The sequence below is a fragment of the Stenella coeruleoalba genome, assembly GCF_951394435.1.
Source record: "Stenella coeruleoalba genome assembly, chromosome: 1".
NCBI classification, from domain to species: domain Eukaryota; kingdom Metazoa; phylum Chordata; class Mammalia; order Artiodactyla; family Delphinidae; genus Stenella; species Stenella coeruleoalba.
The window spans coordinates 87,608,549-87,628,231 of record NC_137169.1 but is presented as its reverse complement, the minus strand read 5'-3'; the positions used below and the strand labels follow the sequence as shown (position 1 = coordinate 87,628,231).

Here is a 19,683-nt window from a genome sequence, read left to right as displayed (position 1 = left end):
CCTCTTGCACTGTTGGTGGGCATGTAAATTGATACAGCCACTATGGAGGACAGTATGGAGGTTCTTTAAAAAACTAAAACTAGAATTGCCATACGGCCCAGCAATCCCACTACTGGGCATATACCCCGAGAAAACCATAATTCAAAAAGAGTCATGTACCACAATGTTCATCGCAGCTCTATTTACAATAGCCAGGACATGGAAGCAACCTAAGTGTCCATCAACAGACGAATCAATAAAGAACATGTGGCACATATATACAATGGAATATTACTCAGCCACAATAAAGATGAAATCGAGTTATTTTGTAGTGAGGTGGATGGACCTAGAGTCTGTCATACAGAGTGACGTAAGTCAGGAAGAGAAAAACAAATACCATATGCTAACACATATATATGGAGTTAAAAAAAAAAAAAGGTCATGAAGAACCTAGGGGCAAGACGGGAATAAAGATGCAGACCTACTAGGGAATTTGCTTGAGGATACGGGGATGGGGAAGGGTAAGCTGTGACAAAGTGAGAGAGTGGCATGGACATATATACACTACCAACGTAAAATAGATAGCTAGTGGGAAGCAGCTGCATAGCATAGGGAGATCAGCTCGGTGCTTTGTGACCACCTAGAGTAGTGGGATAGGGACGGTGGGAGGGAGGGAGATGCAAGAAGGAAGAGATATGAGGATATATGTATAACTGAAACACTTTGTTATAAAGCAGAAACTAACACACCATTGTAAAGCAATTATACTCCAATAAAGATGTTAAAAAAAAAAAAGGCATCATGGAAAAATGGAGAAACCAGCAAAGGAGACTTAGAAAAATGAACCAGTGTGGTAAAGAAAATCACAGAGTGTGCTGTCCTGGGAGTCAAATGGAATGTATCAAGGAAGAGGGGTGGTCACCATGTCAAATCCTTCTAATATGTCAAACTAGATGAGGAAGATGGACTTAGCAGAGCAGAGGACACTGTGACCTTGACAAAAGTAGTTTCCATGAAGTGCTGAGGACAGAAACCTGTTGGGGTGGGCTTAGCTGAGAATGGGAAGAGAAGAGCTGGAGTCAGGGAGTGTGTTGGTTAGTCTTATGTGTTAACTTGACTGAACCACAGGGTGCCTAGATATTTTGTGTGTGTCTGTGAGGGTGTTTCTGGATGAGATTAACATTTGAATTGGTAGACTGAGAAAAGTAGATTGCTTTCTTCAGAGTGGGCCTCATCCAATGCATTGAAGGCCTGAATAGAATAAAAGGCTGAGTAAGAGAAGAGTCTCTTTGTCTGACTGTCTTTGGGCTAGAATGTCAGCGTTCTCCGCCTTCAGACTTGAACTCAGACTGGAATGGTGTCATTGACTCTCTTAGTTCTCCAGCTTGCTGACTGCCCAACTTGGGACTTCTCAGCCTCCATAATTGTGTGACTCAATTCTTTATAATAAATCTCTTCATATACATAAAATTTTAAAAATATACAAAATTTTAAAATTAAATATAAAAATAAAGGAAATATAAAGAGTTTTATTATAAGGAATTGAGTCACTATATATATATAAATATATACAGCCTATTGGTTCTGTTTCTCTGCAGAGACTGATACAGATTTTTGTACTGAGAAGCGAGGAGCTGCTGTAACAAACACTTAAACGGGGAAGTGACTTTGGAATTGGGTAATGAGTAAAAGCTGGAAGAATTTTGAGGTTCATGCTAGAAATACAAATATTAAAGGTGATTCTGGTGAGGTCTCAGATAGAACTGAAGAACATATTATTGGAAACTGGAGGAAAGGTGATCCTTAGCATAAACTGGTAAAGAACTTGATGAATTGTGTTCCCGTTTTAGTGCTCTGTGGAAGGTAGAACTTAAAAAAATTTTTTTTTATTGATGTATAGTTGATTTACGACGTTGTGTTAATTTCTGCTGTACAGCAAAGTGATTCAGTTATACATATATTTATTTTTTTTCATATTCTTTTCCATTATGGTTTATCACAGGATATTGAATATAGTTCTCTGTCTATACAGTAGGACCGTGTTGTTTATCCATTCTATATATACTAGTTTGCACCTGCTAATCCTAAACTCCCAATCCTTCCCTCCCCCACTCCCCCTGCCCCTTGGCAACCACAAGTCTATTCTCTATGTCTGTGAATCTGTTTCTGTTTCGTAGATATGTTCATTTGTGTTGTATTTTAGATTTGTGAAAGGTAGACCTTCTGAGCAATGAAATTGGACGTTTAACTGCTGACAAAAATTAATCAGTTCATCTAAGAAGGAACTGGAAAATTTTATTCAAGCCAAATTTGAGGATTACCATTACCAGGAAGACCATTTCAGGATGCTCTGAGAACCTTTCCACCCTTTAGAAGTCAAGACGCAGTTTATATAAGTTTTTTGAGACAGAGGGCTGTACGTTAAATGACGTATTTTTTTTTTAAATGACGTATTATTGACAGCTTACATAAACCAGTTTTAAGTGCCATCGTGGTGGGTCATGTGACCCTTTACAAGATCAAGAAGGAATGTTATCTTTTAAGGAGTTGTCTATTTTTTTTTTAATATCTATTTATTTATTTGGTTGCACCAGGTCTTAGTTGTGGCAGACGGGCTCCTTAGTTGCAGCTCCAGGGCTCCTTAGTTGCTGCCCGTGGGCTCCTCAGTTGTGGCATGTGAACTCTTGTTGCAGCATGCATGTGGGATCTAGTTCCCTGACCAGGGACTGAACCCAGGACCTCTGCATTGGAAGCGTGGAGTCCTATCCACTGTGCCACCAGGGAAGTCCCAAGGAGTTGTCTTGATGCTAGGAGAATGTTGCTATTTATGGTTGAGAAGGTATTCCTGCTGATGGGGGAGGTTTGGTCAATGCATAATGAGGATACACAATGCACACTGCGAGGAGAGGGGAGGCCAAAGGGCAGAGAAGAATTTTTATGTTTACATTTTTCTTGTCTTGCCATAAATATGAATTTTATTTCACAAATTAAGGAGATTTCTAGGCAAAGTGTTGAAGGAATGCCTTGGTTTCTCCTGACAGCTTATAGTAAAACGTGGGAGGAGAGATATGAATTGAAGAAGGGATTGTTAAGCAAAAAGGAATCAGAACTTAAAGATTTTAAAATTCTTGGCCTATCCGTATTGCAAAAAATGAGAAAGTGTGTTCTGAAGAGAATACCAAGGATGTGGCTGGACTCTCACTTGATAAAGAGTTTATGGGATTATATAAATAGAAATACTACCAGTATGAGCTGAATGGGATGGAAATGGGATGAAATGAAGGAAGGCTTTTGGACTTCCTGGATTTGATGGGACAGGACAATAGAGCTGTTTGGCTGTGAATGTGTGCTGCTCTTCAGGAAGAGGGAAAAGTGACCCCGAAGGTGATTCAGAGATCAGCAGGGCGTCCACCTCAGTCTCAATAGGCCAGACAGCCTCCGACCTCCAAATAAAACCCTGGGACTAGGAGTCCCCTCTGGAGCCATGGGGCTGGGACCACCTGCAGAGCCTTGTGGGCATGACAACCCCCATCCCCCACGACTGCCAGCAAAGCCGCAGAACAAAGTAAGAACCAAAGAGGATTATTCCAGAGCCTTAAGATCTGATGGAATTTACCTTGCTAGGTTTTGAACTTGCTTGGGACCCATCACCTTTCCCTTTTTATTACTTCCCCCTTTTGGAATGGGAATGTCTTTCCTATGCCTGGCCCAGTGTTGTATTTAGGAAGCACATACCTTGCTTCACAGCTGGAGAGGAAGTATGCCTCAGGATGTATCATACCTGGAGACTCACACTTACCTGATTTAGATGTTATTTAGATGAGGCTTTGGACTTAGACTTTAGAGCTTATGTGGGAATGAATTAAGACTTTGGGGCTGTTGGGATAGAATGAATGTATTTTGCATATGAGAAAGACATGGATTCGAGGGGACCAGGGGTAGAATGTTATGGATTTAATGTTTGTATCTCCCCAAATTCATATGTTGAAGCCCTAACTCTCAGCGTGATGGTATTTGGAGATGGGGACTTTGGGAGGTAATTGGGATTAAATTAGATCATGAGATTGGGGCCCTTAGAATAGGCTTAGTGGCTTTATAAGAAGGGAAAGAAAGAGAGATTGCTCTCTCCATGTGCACACATGGAGGTAAGGCCAGGTGAGGACATAGAAAGAAGGCAGCAGTCTGCAAACCAGGAAGAAAGCTCTCACTGGGAACCAAATCAGCTGACACCTTGATCTTAGACTTCTCAGCTTCCAAAACTGTGAGAAATACAGTTCTGTTGTTTAAGCCACCCAGTTTGTGGTATTTCACTATGGCAGCCAGAGCAGACCAATACAGAGAGTATAGGCAACTCTTGCATTATGTTGTAACAGGGAGACAAAAAAAAAAAAAAATTGGGATGGTTTTGGTCAGGGGGAATGGAGTCACGGAAATTTTTTGTTAAGCGGGGAGAAACAGCAACATGTCTGTGTGCCAGAAACAAGCTTGAAGAGAGTCAATCAAGCAACCCTCTCAGTGGGTGTATTAATCACTATTCTAGGCACAGTGGAAAACAAGACTGACAGTGTCTCTGTTTACATTTTAATTGACGCATGATGTGTGTGTGTGTGTGGAAAGAAGACAACGAACAAATAAACAAACAAACAAAAAATACCAAATGAATTCATATCCGAATAATTCTCACAAATCAGGCCATTTGTTCCACACCTTCCGAGGCCTTGCCTTCCACCCCCAAGGGCATATTTTCACTAGTCTTTTTAAGGCACCTCTGAGTCTGGCGTTTGACACCTGCTCTCTGATTTATAAACTTGGGAGAACCAAAGCTTCAGGTAAAAGACATCAGTGGCTGGAAGTAATTTGGGCCCAAGATGCAGAAGCTGCACTTCATCATCTCTCTCTCTTGTTCATTTTATTCTCTCTGACCATGTTTGTTTTAATCTTTCCACTTTCAAGATTATTCTGTTTGATTGAGAAAAAAGTAAAATAGGCATTGATAGTTCTATTTTCCACTGCCATTTTTAAATTTACTATCTGGCTCTCTTAGTGAGATTGTATCTTCCTCAATCTCGTACTTTAAGCGTTCCTTAGCAGGTAGGCCCTTATTAATCTTCTTGGCATATTAAAATACTTCAGTTGACTCTGGGCTTTAGTCTCTCTGTCATAAGTCTTTGGCTTTGGTGCCATTTCTATATAGTCATTGGTTTCAAACTTGATATTGTTGGAGAGCTCCTTCAGTAGTCAAATTATGTTGTTTGAATACAGTATTGGCTGAGGGATAAGCACACTTGCTGTACCAGAAAGCACAAAATAAGAGATAATTTTATTTTTCTTTTACACAATAGTAGACAGGCAAGCCAAGGCCTATTGTTGGTTTTATTTCTCAAGATCATCCAGTGGCTTGGTTTCTTCTGTCACCTCCACTCACATTCCACTGGAGAGAATTTAATCATGTAACCTAAATGCAGGGGAGGCTGGGAAGTGTATTTCCTTGATGAGTGGCCATATGCCCCGCTGAAAAGAGGAAGAGTATCTATTACTAAAAGGAGAAGGGAAGAATAAGCACTGAGGAAAAATTAGTGTTGTGTGCCACAAATGCTGCTTCTTCCTCTTCGCTGAGATACATTTGATTATGTTTCCAGAGTTCAGCATTTGGGAGACTTTCAACTTCTATTTATGTGCCAGGCACTGTTATTGGAGCCGAGGTTAAGGGAGTGAACACAAAAATATAGCCTAAAGAAGAAGATGTAGCTCCTGCACCACAAGGGCAGCTCTGAGTCCTGGTAGCCTCCTGCCCCCTCAACTCATCTCTCTGAGGGTCCTGCTTATGACTCTCCGCTCCTAGCATTGAATGGGTAGCCACTCTGGGTCTGTGGTGACAATGGCAGCAGCTCTTTTAAGCCTGGCTGTCTCCAGGACTCTGCTGCCACTTGGGGCTTGTACAGAGCTTCTGCTTACATTCTTCAGCCTGGTCTAGTGGTCCCACTGGAAGTTTCTTTACATCTGCTTTGTGCCTTCAGTAATGTTCAAAGTTTACCTACAGCTACATATTTAGACCTATTGATTAACTTTTTGGTATTTGGGAGCCAGTAGGATGTCTGGGCTGATTCTCCAATAGGTTACCCACCCCAAAACAAAAGCGATCTGACTGTAAGCCCTGTCCTCTTACAAAAGGCATGAGACAATAGAGACAATGAACATTGGCCTCTGCCTCCAGGTCCTGGCACAGAGCTTCTAATATCCTTGTAATTTCCTAAGCAGTCGTTTGTTCCAACATCTGGTGTTTGACCTGGGTTGTGGACACTGAGAGCTCTTGGATTTTTGTGAATGTGTTTTGTTCTAATGAGCTGACATGTGTTGGGCTCCTGGAGGGGGCCCGGTCACCAGAAAGACCAAGCTGTGATTAGAAGCTTGGAACTTTCAGCCCTCTACCCCCATTCTCTAGAGAGAGGACAGGGGCTGAAAATTTAGTTCATGGTTGATTATGCCTACATGATGGAGCCTCCACAAACATCCCCAAAAGTGCAGTGTTCAGGGAACTTCTGGGCTGGTGGACACGTGGTGGTCCTGGGAGAGTGGCTGGCCTGGAGAGGGCCTGGAAGCTCTGTGCCACTTCCTACACACCTTGCCCTGTGCATTTCTTCCATCTGGCTCTTCCTGAGTTATGTCCTTTTATAATAAACTGGTAATCTTAGAAGTAAACTGTTTTCCTGAGTTCTGGGAACCATTCCGGTAAATTGATTGAACCCAAGGAGGGGGTTATGGGAACCTTCAGTTCAGTCAGTCAGAAGCCTAGGTAATAACCTGGACTTGTGATTGGCATCTGAAGTGGGAGGGTGGGGGGAAGTCTTGTAGAACTGAGCCCTTAACCTGTGGGATCTGATGCTATCTCCAGGTAGATAGTGTCAGAATTCAGTTAAATTGTAGGACACCTAGATGGTGTCTCAGAGAATTGCTTGGTGTGAGGAAAAATGCATACACATCTGGTGTGAGAAGTGAGTGTGGCAGTAGTGTGGGAGTGAGAGACACACACTGGAGGAAGAGTGAGGTTGTTCCTGTTGAGGCCTCGTCAGACTTTCCACTGCCACATTCTTAAATTGAAATAAGCAGCTGAACCTCCTGTCATTTGCAGGAAGCCTACAATATAAAAAAGAGGAACTAAAATAATGAAAGAAAAAACCTGATTCTCAGGGAAATAGATAATTCAGAGAACAGAAGCTATTTGGAAACAAGATAAAGCCCTTTAATACTCAGAAAAATTTAAGAAACTACTGAATCCGTTAAAAAAAAAAAAGGTAAGAACTTTAGGACATGGCAAAGAGCATACAATGCATTTTTTTAAGAAAGGAAAAACAATTAAAATCTTCAAAAAAAAAACTATACAAGGAACTCATAATCTAAAATCCAGTGGAAAATAGGAAATCTATAGACTTAAAGGAAAATGGAATGGATATGGATTCTAAGCAACAGATGGAATGAATAAGAAACTGGATGATATTAAAGATACTGGGTGGAATGCATTTACTTCTTTATCCTACAAGAAAAACAAAAAGATTCTAAGAAACCCCAAAGCAAAACAAAGAAACATTAAACAGTATGGGAAAGTCAATGTTCTAAACATGAAGCAACACAAAGTGTAGTCAGATTTCTAACAATGGGTGGGAAGTAAGAAAAGAGAATCCGTTTTTTACATTGTCATATTGAGCGGCACTTGGATCAAGACTTGGAGACATAAATTAGGAAATCCATCTTGACTCTTCAGTGAACAATACTAAAATAATCAATAATCATAATGTAGATATTTTTATAGTTTTCAATTTTGAAATCAGTTTACAGGCAAAACAGGGAAGACCTAATTAGGGTTACAGAATAGACTGTAAATATGTTATTCACCTTGACCAAGTTATTGACAGAAGATGGGAGGGGATGGGGAAAGGAATATAAATAGAATGCTACCGGTCCTATTATCCTCATCTACTATAGGAGAAATTCAATGGATAATGTCTTTGTTTGAGACAAGTAGACAGAAGTTTGGGTATTATATTAAGTCACAAAAGTAGCCAGTTAGAGGAGCTAATAATAGTGGTATGAACATATAGAGAGTAGAAGTGAACAGAGGAGAGTGGCAGGAAATTAATAAAGAATGTCTAAAGGTATTGTATCAAGAAATAGTAGGAAGAGTATATTATTAACAAAAATGGTAATAACCAAAAAACCAAAGCAGATATATGTAAAAGATTTTGCCTCTAGGTTAGGGAACCGATGGTAGGGGACAGAGGAACACAGAATGATTGCTTTTCATTATATGGCTTCTGTACTACTTGGTTTTTAAAAACCTATTTGCATGTTTTATTTTGATAAAATTTTTAAGAACTAAATATGTATAAACAACTTGTTGCAATTAGAAGAATCCGCCCCCCCCCCCGCCCCCCTCAGAATAGGCTACTTACAAAGAACTTTTCTTGGGGTGGAGTGGTGTAGGCAGATAACCTCTGAGTTAAAACTATACCCCTTGCTTCCATCATTTCTGCAATACTGAATTAATATCCTAAAGTATTACCAAATGATGTCACAAAATACAATTTTATTTATTATTTAAATCCTCACATATCATTGGTTGGAATGAAAAAAAAGGAGCAGTCACTTTGGAAAACAATTTGGTAGTTTCTTATAAAGTTAAACATACACTTACCATATGATCTAGCAATCCCACATCTAGGTATTTACTCAAGAGGAATGAAAACATTTGTGCACACAAAAACCAGTATGTGAATGTTTATAGTGACTTATAATGACTATAATGTTTATAGACTTATAAGTCACTATGCTTATAATTGCTGCAAACTGGAAACAACTCAAATGTCCTTCAGCTTGTGAATGGATAAACAAACTGGTACATACATACAATGAAATATTACTCAGCAATAACAAGGAATGAACTTCTGATACATGGGACATGGATGAATCTCAAATGCACTATGCTAAGTGAAAGACACCAGATGCAAAAGGCCATAGAAGCTATGATTTCATTCATATGATATTCTGGAGAAGGCAAATCTATAAGGAGAGAAAACAGATCAATGGTGCTATGGGTTGAATTGTGTTGCCCCAAAATTCATACGTTGAAGTCCTAACTCCAGTATCTCAGAATGTGACCTTATTGGAGTAGTGTCGTTACAGAGGTAATCAAGTTAAAAATGAAGCCTTTAGGGTGGACCTTAATTCAACATCACTAGTGACCTTATAAAAAAGGAAAATGTGGACACAGAACCATATAGAGGGAATATGATGTAAAGAGACATAGGAAGAAGTCAGTCATTTATAAACCAAGGGTAGAGGCTGGAACAGATCCTTCCCCCACTGCCCTCAGAAAGAACCAACCCTGCTGACAACTTGATTTCGGACTTTGAGATGTAGATTTTCTATTTTTTAAGCAATTGAGTTTGTGGTACTTTGTTACAGGAGTCCTAGCAAACTAATACAAATGGTTTCTAGAGTGGGGGTGAGGCAAATGTTGAATATAAAGGGTCACAACGGGACATTTTGAGGTGATATGAATGCTGTTTCTTGATTGTGGTGGTTACATGACTGCATGTTTGTCAGAAATCACAGAACTCTACACTAAAAAGGGAAAATTTCACTCTTTGTAGAATTATACTTCTATAAACATGACTTGAAAAAAATTAACCAAAAAATGACATTTAAAAAAGATTACTTTTAAAAATTAAATATTGAAGAAGTGACCCAGGATGTATGTATATACAAGAATATTTACATTAATGTTGTTCATAATAATAAAACAGCAGAATGAAACACAATGTCCAAATTAGGAGATTATTTGAACAAACAGTAGTTAAAAGCAAAGCCAAAAGATAAAATTCTTTCCCTGACAGAACTTATATTCCAGCAGATGAGCTAGCCAATACATAAATAAAGAAATAAATATGTAAACATAATATCAGGTAGTGATAAGTTCTGTGAAGAAGATAAAGTAAGGTACGGGTAGAGAGTTAAAAGGAGCACTATTTTAGATACAGTAGTTTGATGTCAACAACTTTGCTCGGTTATAATCCCCAGTTATTCCATCAAATGCTAATCTAGATGTTGCTGTGAAGGTATTTTGTAGATGTGATTCAAGTCCATAATCAGTTGACTTTCAGTAAGGGAGATTGTCCGAGATATTGGGGTGAGCATGGTGCAGTGATGAGCATGTTAAAAGGCCTTAAAAGCAGAGACTTCCCTGAAGAAGAAATTCCAGCTATGGTGAGAGAGAGAAAACTTGAGAGAAATTTATTATCTCGAATACCATGTTATCTTAGAGTTTTATTAGCCAGGGAAGGGGGCTACATTTTGAATCACGCATATTCTTACTCTGTTTTTTTTTTTTTTTTTTTTTTGCAGTACGCGGGCCTCTCACTGTTGTGGCCTCTCCCGTTGCGGAACACAGGCTCCGGATGCGCAGGCTCGGTGGCCATGGCTCACGGACCCAGACTTTCCGTGGCATGTGGGATCTTCCCGGACCGGGGCACGAACCCGCGTCCCCTGCGTCAGCAGGCGGACTCTCAACCACTGCGCCACCAGGGAAGCCCCTCTTACTCTGTTTTTAAAGGGCCTTTAAAAAAAAATTGGTACAGTGGTTCTCAAATTGTAGCCACAGACTAACAGCATTAGCATTGCCAGGATCTTGTTAGAAATGCAATTTTTCAGGTTTACCCCAGTCTTCCTGAATCAGAAACTCTGGAGGTGGGTTCTAGTAAACTGTGTTTTAAGGAATCCATCAGATGATTCTGATGCATATTAAAGCCTGAGAACCATGGGTCTAGAGAAATGACTGATATCATTCCAATGACAAAAACTCTAATACAGCAACTCTTGGGTATGTGAGAATAACCCTATGCTTGTTTAAGTGCACAGTTCTGAGTGCCTTCCTACAAAGTCTGTCCAGTAGGTCTGAGGTGGGCGCAGAAATCTCATTTTAATAAGTAGGTAATTCTGATGCAGGAGGTCCACAGGTGACTCTGAGAACCATGCTCATTTGTCAATTGTTAGTCTCCAGTATATTCAAGCTCTCAGCAACATTGGACATGATGGACCTCATCCACCTCCGGTACCACTTTCTACATTTTGGGACTCTCTCAGTTATCTTCCTACTTTACTGGCCAATCAATCACAATTTCCTTTACTGAACTTGCCTGTTCTTCCCAACCTCTAAACATTAGTGCACTTGAGGCTTATTCTTTAGACCTCTTCTTTTTTCCATCCATGCTCACACCATAGTGCCAATGACTCAAATGTGTATCTTCATACATGTATATGAAAAGATATCTCCACTTGAATATTTTAATGGCATCTAAAACCTAATATATCCAACACTCATCTCTTGGTTTCTACCCTTCAAACCTGCTCCTCCCCTGTTTCCCACCAATCTTCCCATCCAAATAGATGCCACCACTTCCAATTTCTTCCTGTTTCCCTCAAGTTTTCTATCTTTGGATTCATCAAAATTTCTCCGTTGATCAGAATTGACTCAAGAGATAAAGTTCTGGTTGTTGCTTCCTTTGCTCTCAGAGAGGTAAAGTTATTAGTAATTCAGGTCAAGAATTTATTCAGTGTTCTGAACTTAGAGTCTTATTTTTAACATCTTAAAAGAAAATATCCCATTTTAGGCTAGAGAAGAGCAAACGTGGCCTACTGGGGTCAGCAGAGAACAGTGTGTTAAAGATTTAGACCCAGAGAAGGCACTGGGAGTGATTAGTTACTAAGCAACGCTCCTAAGCACTTAGATCACTGATGTGATCAGTACTCAGCTCTGCTGTTGGCTGATGGGAAGTAAGAGACTAGAGGAGAGTATTAGATGAGTGCAGAAGTGCCTCTCAGAGTTGGGACCAATGGACAGACATGGCAGCCATCATAAAGAGACAGCTGCTCCTGTTTGCTCCATAGGGATTATCAAAGTTTCCTGGAGAATCCATAAACTACTGAAATTATTATCTTTGTTGACTCCAGCCAGCCTGCTCAATGGCACACCATCCAGACTGGACTCTTTTAGCTATCAGTGAATTCGCTTATGCTAAAAATGGACAAAAAGTTTCACTATTTCCAGACTGCCTATTATTATTATTTTTTTTGTCCTATCCCCATTCTCTTACACATTCTGTTTTTGCCTTTGGCCCTCGATAGTCTAATGTCTGTGGGAAGAAGGCTTACATATAAGTATTGTAGGGGAGCAAAATTTGCCACCCCTAAATGTGTCTCTCTGGCATGAGGATTAATTGAAGCTGATTATTTTTAAGAAACAGAAGACTCAGGAAGTCTCTCTTCTACATTCTCCTTGGCTGCCTAAATAATTTAGATAAAGGGCCTGTTCCCAGAATAGAGCGATCACCAGAGATATAAGTGTGGTCGGGGGAGGGGGAGGGATGGGGACTCAGCTGGACCTAGAGATTAGAGTCCACTCTGTGTCCCATAGTCTCTGCATGGCCCAGCAAACATTTATTTACCAAACATTTACTTTTCTACCTCTATGTCAATTACCTTCCTCCTCTTTAAATTGCCCAAACTACTACCCCCAGCATCCTCTTGTCTTTAGCTGAAGATGGTACTTAAGGTGAGGATTTAGGCCATTTTGGCAAGTTACTCAGTCTTCCTGGATCTCTCCCAGGTGTTCATGTTATTAAACTTTTGTTTGATTTTCTCTTGTTATTCTGTTTCGTGTCAATTTAATTCTTAAACCATCCAGAAGAACCTAGAAGGGTAGAGTAAAATTTCTTCATTCCCAACAATATTGAGAAAGAAGGAACTGATAATTGACTTGGGGAAATTAAAAGCAATTGGTTTCAACATTTTGGGCTGCTGCCCACAGTAAGAAATACATTTCATCTCACAAACCAGGATATATCTACTCATAATCAGAAAAGCTCATGAAATAGCATTCACTTACCCTTATCATATAAAGGTGTTTTCTCAGATTTTTTTTCTATTTTATTTCATTAACAGTTTTCTGATTGTGACCACTAAAGATTTTACAGTCCACTGACAAATGGGTTGTGGCTCTGAGTTGAAAAACTCTAAGCTATAAAATATGAAAGAGACAAAAACGTTGAAAGTCCTCCAGGTTTAGTTTGAGTGGTGAGGAAAATGGGTACCACTAATTGATAAAAATAAAGAAGAAATTGGAAAGGGGAGTTGATAAGTTTCCTGTGGCTACTGTAACAAATGTTAAAGGAAAATAGAAATGGAGTTGGTGTTGCTAAGAGAGCTCTCTAAAATGAGCCAGGAGGCCATTGAGGAGGTGTGACTTGTGTGCATCTTGGCCTGGATGAAATCTGGTCTTCTGATTCTTGTCCTACTCAGAATCCTTGTTGGACCGTTACTCTAGGGTGGCTCCTGGCAGCCTGTCTGTTTGTTTGGGCCCTTGCCCTAGAGCAGCTCATGATTCCTGGAGGACAGACGTTTCCTGACGTGCATCAGGGGTGGTCACGGTTCTTTGGCAGCCATGTGGCTTTAGTCTTTGTGGGCCCTTGACTCTTTCTCTTCCCCAGAACACTCTTTCGGTTTTCCCTGAATCTGTGTCTCCCAAATTGCAATTCCTAAGACCCCAAATAAAGCTGTTTTTTCTTTGCTGCCTCAATACTGATTATTGTTTGACACAAATTACCATAAACTTGGGATCTAAAACAACAAAAATTTATTCTCTCACAGTTCTGGAGGCCAAAAGTCCAAAATCAATATCACTGGGCCAAAGTCAAGATGTTGGCAGAAGCACACACCCTCCACAGGCTCTAGGTGAGAATTTGTTCCTTGTCTCTCCAGCTTCTGGAGACTGCGTGTGTGTAGGCACATGGGTTTACCAGGTAATTGTGCCTCTTCCTTCCTCCCTTCCTCCCTTCCTTCCTTCCTCCCTCCCTCCCTCCCTCCCTCTCTTCCTTCCTTCCTTCCTTTCTTTCTTTCTTTCTTTTCTTTTCTTTTTTTTTCTTTCTCATCCACCTAAGAAATCACAGTATATTAGAGTAGATGTAGAACCATTTTGTACAAATATAGGTTAGTGCCTAGCACAATATCTGCCATATTGTAGGTACTTAACAAAATATTTGTTGGATGATTGTGATAATTCTTTTCTTTTTAAGTGACCTTTGCCCTAAAAATCTAGTATTTTTCTGGTCCATTATGTGTCTCTTCTTGGACATCAGAAACCTGCATTCAGAATTTGGCATGGAACCTTAGAGGTTATATGGTTCCGCTTGTAATCCCTCATTTTTACGCTTTTGCTTTTCTTAATTTTTTAAAAAAATTAATTAATTTATTTTTGGCTGCGTTTGGGTCTTCGTTGCTGCACGTGGGCTTTCTCTAGTTGCAGCAAGCGGGGGCTACTCTTCGTTGTGGTGCACGGGTTTCTCATTGCGGTGGCTTCTCTTGTTGCGGAGCACAGGCTCTAGGCACGCAGGCTTCAGTAGTTGTGGCACATGGGCTCGTAGTTGTGGCTCATGGGCTCTAGAGCGCAGGCTCAGTAGTTGTGGTGCACGGGCTCCGCGGCATGTGGGATCTTCCCAGACCAGGGCTCTAACCTGTGTCCCCTGCATTGGGAGGCGGATTCTTAACCACTGCACCACCAGGGAAGTCTCATTTTTAATCTTGAGGTAACAAAAACAGAGAAGATAAGTGATTTGTCTAGAATGATCTAGTGCTCTTTTCACCACACTCCTTTGCCTTTTCACATTCGTTTTAAGCCAAGCTTCTTTTGAGTTCACCTGTCAACCTAAAGAAGCAGTACTATTACTAAAATGCAGTAATACTCTAGGTCTTTCTCCTGTTGGTATTTATTTTCTTCAAAAGCAAAATGCTTCATTCCACAGGGACTCAGAGTGACTCATCTAATCACAGCTTTACACAGTGGATCCACTCTCATACCTTATATCTGCTTCCTGCTGCAACTTTGGAAATGTGTAGTGGCATTTTTTGGGTTATCACTATTAATGGGTAGAGCAGGGTTTCTGTATTTTATAGCTCGAATAATGGAATGCTTAGACATTCTACAATGAGCAGGACAGTGTGTTACAACAAGGAAATATCTCAATTGAAAATAATTACTAGAAGGCAATGTCCTATGCCACAAAGAGTTATCCTCTATGTATTTACATTAGAGTAGACTTTTATGACTTCAGATCATCTCCATTTTTTTTATGGTAAAAAAAATTACGGTGAAAGTAAAGATTTTTTCAAGAGATTAATTTTATCCAGAGAAGTCAAAATTGGGTCTCAGTAATAACATTAGTGTTGTCGTTCGGGTCCCAAAGAAGAGGCGGACAAGGAGAATGGATTTAAACAGATGAACAGCAGGGGACTCAGGACTCCAACAGTCAAGAGTCCCAAACCTCTGCCCGTCCACATATTTATTTACTGGATACACAATGAGCTTGTTTTTCAGCTAGTAAAAAATAGAAATCAGATACAGATCATCGGCTTCAAAATATGTTTCGGCCTGCAGGCAAGTTCGTACAAAAACATTTGCGAACCCATTAAAGTAATTAAATTGTTAAAGCTTTTCTTGTTCTTAAACAACATGAACAAGTCGTTCCAGGATGCTTAATTCTCTGAACACTTCAAAGAGGTGCTGGAACCATTTGTGATCCTTCAGCCAGATGTCTCTTGTGTGCGAGGACATTTCCGTGTTCTCAAGAATGCTGTCCCGAAACAACCTTTTCATATAAGCTAAACGTTTTGGACACTTTCCACAACGTTAGTTATCTTTTGAAGACACAGATAATTTTAGTCAGGGTTTGGGTGAAGTGGCAGATATTCTTCAGGATCATTCATCATAGAGAAGTCGCATTATGTTGAGTAATTTAAGGAGTAGGCTGTGTTTAGAGGAGAATAATGTGAAGTGACCTGGAACTGGTAGAAAGAAAATTATGAAGGAGAATGTTGCTACTACTAATCTAATACTGAGAATGGCTTGTGTTGTCAGAGAACATGTGAAATATGGATTTAGTGAACAGAGTTTGGTTAGAAGTTCATGGGTAATTTTGGAACAATTTCTTATTGTGAAGCACTGGGAAGATGGGGCATCTCATTCACAAATCAAAAAAAGTTTTTTTTCTTTTAAGTATGATTTTTTAAACACTTCTGTGTCAGGCACTGTGATTTACAGATATTATTTCATTTTACCATCTGTATGTGGAATCTGGACATTCATTCATTCAGTAATAAGTAGTAAGTGAAGGTTTTTTGAGTGGACGAATTACATGATGTGAGTTATACTTTAGAAAGATTAATATGATAGCATGTGGGATGGCTTATTAGGTTGATGAGAAACTGGAGGCACTTAGTAGATAATGACCATAGTCCAGTTGAAAAGTAATGAGGACCTAAGCCAGAGTGATGGCAGTGGAGATAGAGAGGAGGGGATGAATTTGGATGAATTTGGATGAGATGGCCATAATTAAAGGCTGAACAGTGGGTTTGATTTTATTGAGTTGAGGCAGGGTCTAATCAATTGGAGATGTTTTACTTCAATGTAATTTTTAATGAAATGTTGACTATAATAGGAAGGTTTTTTTTGTTTGTTTTTGTTTACATCTTTATTGGAGTATAATTGCTTTACAATGGTGTGTTAGTTTCTGCTTTATAACAAAGTGAATCAATTATACATATACATATGTCCCCATATCTCTTCCCTCTTGCATCTTCCACCCTCCCTATCCCACCCCTCTAGGTGGTCACAAAGCACCGAGCTGATCTCCCTGTGCTATGCGGCTGCTTCCCACTAGCTATCTATTTTACGTTTGATAGTGTATATATGTCCATGCCACTCTCTCACTTTGTCCCAGCTTACCCTTCCCCCTCCCGTTTTTTTTTTTTTTTTTTTTTTTGCGGTACCTCTCACTGTTGTGGCCTCTCCCGTTGCGGAGCACAGGCTCCGGACGCGCAGGCCCAGCGACCATGGCTCACGGGCTTCGCCGCTCCGCGGCATGTGGGATCTTCCCGGACCGGGGCACGAACGCGTGTCCCCTGCATCGGCAGGCGGACTCTCAACCACTGCGCCACCAGTGAAACACACCGCTCCCATTTTTAAGCTTGGCCCATCAGCCCTCATTCACACTTGACAGTGTAGGGAGTTAATAGCTCTGGCTTAGAACCGGGTCTGTCACTTTTCTCTGCCTGACCTTGGGCTATTTACTTAGCCAGGCACATTCTTAGCCTTCTCAGCTGCATAATGTCCATAACAAATACCTTTTACCTAGAGTCCTTGTGAGACTTGGATAGGATAATTCATGTGCCTCGGTCAAAACAGAAGCTCAATAGATCGTTATTATTGTTCTTGCTATACTTTATTTGCCTTATTCATTCTCATTCTCTTATGAGTATGCAGTAGATTTTTCCAGTGGCTGCATGATGTGCTTATATGATATTGCAACAGACTGAATACAGAAGATATGAGAATTCAGCTGTCTTCTATTAACCCAGGCACAGAAGAAATTTGTAAAAATTTAAACAATACTACTCTTCTCACTAAATTCTTATTTTTGAAAAACATTTATAAAAGCAAGAGTAAAAAAATATCATGTCAACATGTAGAGTTCATTATTGTCATTTGTCCATAAATAAATTTGTGGAATTTGTGAATAAGTATTTAAATATTTCTCACTTTATTTTTTTTAATACAATAGATATTGACAGACATCACCCCCATAACCAAACATCTCTTAGAGGCTGCAATAATTTTTAGGAGTTGCAAAGGGATCCTGAAACCAAAAAAATTTGAGAACTGCTAATTTAGAGACATGAGAGCGGGCCCCAATAGGCTAGTATGTACTTCTCAGAGTCCAAGGTCCATTGTAGACTTTAATAAATTGGGTTTCCTTTCTGGCAGCTGACAAGTAGCTGATGAAGAACCCCGTAGAGGTGAACTTCTGGGAGGGAATGATAAGGGGAATTATAACTGGGGACTTTCAGGGAAATGACAGGCCTGGAAAGGGTAGTTTTAGATAGTGCTGAGCCTCTCCATTCAGTTTTTTCTACTGTACTTTAGGATTAAAGATTATGATAGTATATTCTAAGAATTATTTGTTTTATAGACTTTTTATCATGCTTTTGGCATGTAAAGTGTCCACTGGGGACTATTACTGGAAAGAGTCTAACTAAAACTAGAGAAAGTTATGTCACCACTTGGCGCTTTATATAGAAGGACTGAAGATCAACTGACTTAGTTTAAATTCATTCACGTTCCAAGCAGCTTTAGGATAGAAAACCAGAGCTGCATCTTCTTTATATAAAGCTTCTCTCTAAAATCCTGTAAAGGGGGCTTTTGTTACTTGTGACAAGTTCCTAAAGAGAAAGATTAAAGTGATGGTGTTCTTTCCCTACTCTTCTCCCCTTTAGAAATGGTTCTAGAGTTTACTGGTGTGATTGCCAACCAGTGATCACAGGTCACGGCGTCTGTGACAAAGTCTGTTTTCCAGTCTGCACATGTTAGTCATGGTCTGAAGTGTTTAATATTTTCAGAACATTATCTTTTCCTAGACCTGATGTTTTTTTTTTTGCAAAAAGAATCTTGGAAAAACAATGATTAAAGGCTTAAAAAGAAACAAAAACAAACAGAACTCCTAAATTCCAAGGTAAATTTTGCATAATAAAAGAATTCTTTTGCATTATGTCATTTACACTTTCAAAGGCTTCATTTCTATGCAGTCTGATTCTATTACACCTTTTGTAGTTAATTGGAATAGTTTGCTAATTACTGTTATTCTCTAGATAGGGTTGCCATATAAAATAGAAATTTGAATTTCAGGAAAACAATGAATCACTTTTTAATATAAGTATATCCCCAATATTGCATAGGACAATACTTATGTTAATGAATTATTTGTTGTTTATCTGAAATTCTAATTTAACATCCTATACATTAATTTGCTAAATTTGGCAACCCTAACCTAAACACAAACAGGTTCTTTGGTTTGTCTTTACTTAGCATTATATAGAACAGGTTGTATTTTCAAATGGTTTTATAGTAAAAGACAAGAACTTAATTTTCTCAGTGAAACAATTATTAGTTGGAAAAAAGTGTTCCTTTGTGTAAAATAGAATGGTTAATTCTCAGAAACTGAGTCCTAAGACTAGCACTGGTCTTGCAAATCCAGTTTTCCGTTTCAGTTTGGGAAACGTTCTCTTTTCTTTATGGGTAAACTGGCTCCACCCAGCTGCTGAAATGAGATATAAGTTGTAACAAAACCGGAAGCTGGATAGGCTGCCTTTGCTTCTCGAGGTAAGTGTCTCCTGTTTTCTTTATGTCCGAGCTCTTCGCAAAGCGCTTACAAATTGAATCCAGCTCGGTGACAGTACTGAGAGAGCAGGCGCCTGTGCTGACCCGGGCGGTCGGCGACGCAGGATGGATGCTTTATTAACAAACTGTGTTCTGGAGCTTGCGAGCTTGTGTTGAGCTAATGAGTGCTCACGAACGAGTTAGATTAATGATAAGACACGTGACTTTGACTACGGAGCTTTAATCACATGAAAAGGGTGATTGTAAGTAGAGACGTGTCTGGGATCATGAAAAGCATTGACTTTATTCATGCATCAGTGTTTTTATTTTTTGTTTTTAATTTTAAGCAACGGAAACTCCCTTTTTATCTGAAGCTAATAGCGTAATTACCTATATGGAGGTTACTTAGAGCCCTATTTGGCTTTTAAAGTGTCTTTTAATTTAGAAAT

The 19,683-nt window shown here is 39.6% G+C and overlaps 1 protein-coding gene across 3 annotated transcripts in view; it reads left to right on the top strand.

The window, feature by feature from the left end:
- FRRS1 (ferric chelate reductase 1) overlaps window positions 1-19,683 on the top strand; it is an 83,232-nt gene that overhangs the window by 19,685 nt on the left and 43,864 nt on the right. For all 3 annotated transcript variants that reach the window (XR_013824204.1, XM_079899567.1, XM_079899566.1), the window contains exon 3: window positions 13,678-13,761. The gene's annotated coding sequence lies outside the window, so the exon portion shown is untranslated. The remainder of the gene's footprint in view (window positions 1-13,677; window positions 13,762-19,683) is intronic.